We start from the raw sequence: 7,079 nt of genomic DNA, 5'->3' as shown, positions 1-7,079 counted from the left end.
TGACCAGGCTTTGTCACATTTACCATATATAGCATTTGTGGACAAAGTAGCCATAATACTTCTTAGTGGGAGAAGTCCAGCAGTTAGCAACTATGTGAGCAAGAGCACAATCCTTGTATTTGTCCTCCTTATTTGAGATATCATGGATGTTGCAGACTATGTATATAGGTATATATAAGACTCCAAGTAGTTTTGAAAACAAATACTAACATAACTTGACTCTTTGATACGAATAAATCAATTTAACCATTACAACAAACATCTCAATCGTCATCTTCAGATTCTTATACACTCAACAAATAAGAATTGTTTTGTAAAATTAGAGACCAACAGTCTGATCATGCATGCTACATCAAGGAAGTGTTGCATACTCAATTTTCCAATGCCCCCAATGAACGTTTTTCAATGCAGGGCTATATCATTTTGTTTTTGAAAAACAAGCAATCAAGTGTATGACACCAGCGACCAATCAAGTCACAAATCTAGACAAGAGCTATTGTGGCAGCAACATGGTAGATATGGAGTGGGAGTGGCCAATACAAGAAAAGTTAAAAAAAGTTGCAACGAGCTCATCTTATAGACAACAACGCGATCCTTGGACCAGACAGACTCCCACATACTATCGTTGGAGAGGCAAAGCAGCTTGGAAGGATAAATAATTATTATTTTTTAAATTGGAGCGTAAATGGATTCAAAAAATTATTTTAATATATGAATTTCTTTTGTTATTTCTAACTTAGAAAAATATCACTCTGAGTCGCCCGACTAGAGAGATGGTCAAGTATCGAGAGCGACTCGTAGAATTTGATACTTAGCGATGGTTGTTCATGGAGAACCATCACATCTCTCGCGAGCAGTTTGACTCAGCATTCGGATCTCTACAGGTGGTAAGTGTGAAAAAATCATATATATATTTTTTGAGTTATTAATTAATTTAATTTGGTTTTGGTTTATATGTACAGTCAGGGTGATCAAACGTATATACCTGTGGACAAGGACTTGTCGAGATATATAGTTTTTTGTAGTCCTCTTTTACAAGTGCAAATGTGGCACAAAAAACTCTATGATCACATGTATATTAGACTCAATTAAAATTTTGATCGTATGTAGTAGTACTATTTTTCAAGTTCTTAACGTCGGAAAGAATATAATAGGCTAGGTCTTTTGTTGAAAAGGGTTTAAAAGATTGTTGAATAGTTCATTGGGTAGAGAATATTAGTCATCCGCAAATGAGTTCTAGATGTTGAGAGAGAATGTCATAATAATCAATATCTAATTCTCCTTAATGATTTTCTCATGTTAAACTGATCATTTAATATAGAGAAGTGCCAGGCACTACAACATAACCCAAAGTTATTGACGTCTTATATATCGACGGACGTGCCTTTCCACGTCCATATCGACGTTCTTACCACTCGTCGATATATGCGTCGATAACTACGTCGATATGCCTGTGGATATAAGCATAGAAAGGTAAAGTTTTCCACGCATATATCGACGTATATATCGACGGACATATCGACGCAAAGAATTTGGGGGAAAAAAAGCTGAACCCGTGCGAAGGGGCCATTTTCGCCTTCAACGCGCACGTTCTCATATCTTGGCCGAAACCTGGGCAACAGGTATTATGCCACCCTCCCCCCCCCCCCACCCCAACCCCTCTCTCTCTCTCTCTCTCTCTCTCTCTCTCTCTCTCTCTCTCCACATCGTGTGTGTGTGTGTGTAGGAAAGAGATAGAGATAGAGAGAGAGAGAGAGAGAGAGAGAGAGAGCGGTGTGTGTGTGTGTGTAGGAAAGAGAGAGAGAGAGAAGTGTGTGTGTGTGTGTGTAGGAAAGAGAGAGAGAGAGAAAGAGAGAAGTGTGTGTGCATGTAGGAAATTAAAGAGAGAGATAGAAAGAGAGAAGTGTGTGTGCGTGTAGGAAATTAAAGAGAGAGATAGAGAGAGAAAAATGTGCGTAGGAAATTAAAACTAAAGAGAGAGAGAGAGAGAGTTATGGTTTTCGTAAAAAAATAAAATTAAAGAAAGAAATGAAATGAAATGTTATATTAACTCTTCAAAAGGCCAAAGTGACCTATGAGAGCAGAAAGTTACAATGTGGTAGACTGATACAAAGTCAGAATAACAAGATGACAAAATAAAATATTATGGAATCCTAAACTGCTGGGTGTGGACTAAGCAACTAAAATAGCTAGTTGGGATAGGTAGATCATAGGAGATCCAACATCTGTCGCCGGTGGACCTCATCAATCTCGCCCACGGTTAGTAGTCTGACCGGGCGTTGTGCATGTCGAGCCAAAGTGACCTGGATCGTCTGATGCAGCCTATGACTTCATTTGACCAGCTCAAAATACATTCTAAGCTCAACTCTCACCTTTACACATGAAAGTCCTCTAGGGAGCAACAACAGCGTCGTCGTTGCTCTTAGAGACAAGCTTCCTCCTCAAAAAAGGTTGGGCGGGGGCATATAACAAGCCATAGGTCAAACGGGTAGAAGAAACGCCCAAAATACAAGTTGTTTTTGAAGTCCGGTTGGGTTTTTCTACGGAAAAACGCAAACGGACTTCATAAACGGCTTCTACGCCGTAGGTCAAATTCGGTTGCGTTTTTCTATGGAAAAACGCAAACGGACTTCGGAAATGGCTTCTATGCCTACCGAAACCATCCGTAGTCCATTAGGTAGACTTAAGGCAATGTCAAGAGCGTGTATGGCAAGCCGTAGGTCAAATGGACAGAAGAAACGTCAAATAACTGTAGGTCAAATCTGGTTGCGTTTTTCTACGGAAAAACGCAGACGGTCTTCGAAAACTGATTCTATGCCTACCGAAACCATCCGTAGTCCATTAGGTAGTCTTAGGCAATGTCAAGAGCGCGCATGGCAAGCCGTAGGTCAAACGGATAGAAGAAACGCCAAATACACAAGCCGTAGATCACATCCGATTGCGTTTTTCTACGGAAAAACGTAGACGCTGATTCTACGCCTACCGAAACCATCCATAGTCTATTAAGTAGTCTTAAGGCAATGTCAAGACCGTGTATGGCAAGGCGTAGGTTAAACGGAAAGAAGAAACGTCAAATACACAAGCCGTAGGTCAAATCCGATTGCGTTTTTCTACAAAAAAACGCAAACGGACTTCGGAAATGGCTTCTATGCCTACTCAAACCATCCGTAGACGATTAGGTAGTCTTTAGGCAATTTCAAGAGAGCGTATGGCAAGCCACAGGTCAAACAGATAGAAAAAACGCCAAATACACAAGACGTAGGTCAAATCCGGTTGCGTTTTTCTACGGAAAAACGCAAACGGACTTCGGAAATGGCTTCTATGCCTACCAAAACCATCCGTAGTTCATTAAGTAGTCTTAAAGCAATGTCAAGAGCATATATGGCAAGCCGTAGGTCAATGGGTTTGAATTAACGTCAATTACACAAGCTGTATGTCAAATTCGGTTGCATTTTTCTACGGAAAAACACAAACAGATTTCGGAAATGACTTCTATGAAACCATCCGTAGTCCATTAGGTAGTCTTAAAGCAATATCAAGAGTGCATATGGCAAGCCGTAGGTCAAACGGATAGAAGAAACGCCAAATACACAAGCCGTAGGTCAAATAGGAAAATAGAAAGAGAGAGAGATAGAGAAGTGGAGAGCAAGACAGAGAGAGAGATAGGGAAATAGGAAAATAGAGAGAAAAAGAGAGATAGCGAGAGCGAGATCGAGAGAGAGAGAAAGGGAGATAGCCATTGGATGTTGTAGAAACTATGGAACTAAAAGAGGCAAAGGGGTTTTTACCGCTACATGCATTGCCATGTACACCTGGGAGTGCACATATGTGTCTACCCATATAGGATTTGACCAATAAAGAGGAGATTTTGACCCGGTGGTCCTGATCTCCGTACACCTTTGGACCGAGGTGTACGGAGATTGTGCAAGACTAGAGAATGCGAGGTAGTTTACATTGTGAGGAGTATATATATTAAAACAACATTCATAATCATTGTAGATGGCAACGTCATCAACTAACATGGAGGAAAAGATTGCAGGCTCATGTACGCTCTGCAAGTATCAAATCTTGCGCAAGCGTAGGATATGTAATGAGCATGTGCACAAGTACGGAGTGTTTGCTAAAGAAACCGTAAAGAATCTACGATACAACTCCTACGGAACGGGCATTGACTTTCACGGCATAGCACCTACATCTGAGAGAGAGAGAAAAAGGATTATGCGTGAAGGTCCGAACAATATAGAGCCAAGGATGGAAGCAAAAAAGGACTTACAGACAGAAGACAACGGCATGGAGGAGATGCTGGATGCCTTCTTCCAAACAAGCGAGGAGAACGCTAAGGAAGCAGCACCAGAAGCCGTGCGCCTATCTCCTGAAGACATGTTGAGGAAGTTGGCACGTCAACCAATTTATGAAGGCGCCAAAATATCGACGCTTGGTACTTGTCTGGCGTTTTTGAATCTTCAGTCAGTGTACAGGTGGTCAGATGCAAGCTTCACTGCTTTGTTTAGGTATGTAATTTACAAAAGAGATTTTCCGATTGCAACGGTGATGTGCTTGGAGAGCTTTTTAATTGAATGTGGCTTAAATAGGTTGTTGCGGGAGCAACTTCTCCCGGTTGGCAATGAAATGCCCCCCTCCAAGCCAGACGCAAAGCAACTATTGACCTCAGTTGGCTTGGACTACAACAAGATTCATGCATGTCCAAATGATTGCATTCTTTTTCGCAATGAATTCGCAGATTGTCTGTCGTGTCCTAAGTGCGGAGCAATGCGCTACAAACAAGATGCAGTTGGCGAGACAGTGCCAACTAAAGTGTTGCGGCATTTCCCTATTATTCCTAGGATAAAAATCATGTTTCGTTGTGGTTCCATTGCAAAGTTGATGCGGTGGCATTCTACGAATAGATCCATTGACGCAACATTTAGGGTGCCTGTTGATTCAAAGGCCTGGAGGCACATTGAAGATACCTGGCCACATTTTAAGAGTGAAGCACGCAATTTGTGTTTGGGCATGGCAATGGATGGAGTCAATCCATTTGGCTTGAGAAGCTCGTCATGGAGCACTTGGCCTGTGTGCCTTATCAATTACAACCTTCCGCCATGGCTTGCCATCAAGAAGGGCCATTTGATATTAAGCTTGATTGTACCTGGTAAGTTCAAGGCAAAAAACATGGATGTTTATCTAGCTCCACTAGTTGACGAGCTCCATGAGTTATGGCATGGGATCGACATAGCAGATGCGGTTGAACCAGTAGGACAACAACATGCAAGGATCCATGGACTTCTTATGTGGACCAAGCATGATTGGCCAGGATACGAAGAAGCTTCTGGTAATGGTTCTTGATTTACAAAATTCTCGCTATTCGCAAGCACTTTGCCTTGGCCTGATTCATGCTTTAATATATGCAGGACTAACAACTTCGGGATACAATGCAAGTCCAATTTGCGGGCAATCTTTGGATGTGCGCTATTCTGCCTCTCTTCGAAAGAAAATTTATCAAGGCCACCACCATTATCTACCAGATGGCCATCACTTGCGCGAAGGTCAGCTTGGTCGCATCGAATGTCGTCCTATGCATGTACAAGAGTGGTGTCGCCGATGGGAGCAACAGGGGAAACCTCTTCCAAGAATGAAACGTTTGTCCATTCTCCATACGTTGCCGTACTGGGGTGATCTACTAATTAACCATTTGCTGGATCCAATTCATATATTCAAGAATGTGGGAGAGCTCCTCTGGAAGACAATCATGGGAATGAAAGATAATCGAGCTTCACGAGATTATTTGCAGTCAGTTGGAAAGATGCGAGAGCTGTGGCCTTTCACCAATGTAGCTGGCCAAACAAAATTTCCAAGAGCGCCATGGGTATTGCTAAAAAACGAAGAGAGACAAGTTAAAAGGGTGATTTCAGAGTTCAGGACGCCAACAGGATATATGCGATGTCTCAAGACAGCATTCACCCGTGATGATCAACTGTAAGGACTGAAATCGCACGACTGGCATAAGTTCTTGCAATCCATTCTTCCAATTGCGATCGAGGGGTGTTTAACGGAGGAAGTGCGGACTTGCATATACAAGATTTCAGAGCTAGTGTGGTGGATCTCTTCCAAGGAGATATAGGAGGAATCTATTGCAGTCGCAAGGGCTAACTCCATTGAGGCAGTTTGCATGATTGAGAAGTATCTACCCACGAGCTGCCTAACTATCCAAATGCACTTGCTCGTCCATGTAGTAGATGAGGTTGCAGTGACAGGTACAGTCCACAGCCGTTGGATGTTCTTTCTAGAGCGGTTCATGAAAACACTTAAGGGTTTTGTTCGCCAAAAAGCGCGTCCATAGGGGAGCATGGCAAAAGGATGGCTGGTGCAAGAGTCTCTTGTATTGACGACCGAATTTCTATCCGCTTCTGACCCATAAATGCCTCAACTGTGGAGCGATGAGGAGGATGCAAGACTGGTGGGAGAGGATCCGCAAGGGCAAGGGGTGCCGAAGAAAATGAACGACACCATGCGAGAAAAGATCATGAAGTTCTGTATACTAAATTCAGCGCCGATGCAAAAATGGCTTGAAAGGTACGAAGAAGAGAAAGAGAGACGCAATAGGGAGGAGCGACAAGATTTCAGGCAAAGCCGAACGACTAGAGGTTTACCCTTGCTAGACTATCTCGCTCCTCTGTTGAGATGTAGAGAGAAAGAGAGAGAGACGAGACAAGAGACACACCATATACGCTCCCAAAGACTGATTCATATTGAGAACAAGATACAAATATATAGGTGAGACCAAGTTCAGTAGAGTGAGCCATATATAGCTTCAACACCCCCACTCAAACAAAGGTCTCTAGCTTTGGATGAAAAAACCCTTGGGGAGTTCAAGGGAAAAACCCAAGCCCCTATACAATGTGAAAATATGAACCAGCGGTGATGATGTGAAAGTGAATTTTGCATCTATGTACAAATATTCAAGTGACTTAGATATCACAATGTGCAAATGTGGAGTGTGCATAGTGCATGGTACCTAAAAGATTACAATGTCATATGTACAAAGCTATTACAATAGCAAAGAAGCTAATCTAGAAAGA

Source organism: Adiantum capillus-veneris, chromosome 26, assembly GCF_014529385.1.
Source record: "Adiantum capillus-veneris isolate H3 chromosome 26, ASM1452938v2, whole genome shotgun sequence".
NCBI lineage: Eukaryota > Viridiplantae > Streptophyta > Polypodiopsida > Polypodiales > Pteridaceae > Adiantum > Adiantum capillus-veneris.
The sequence above is the reverse complement of the archived record's forward strand: the minus strand, read 5'-3'. Positions refer to the sequence as shown.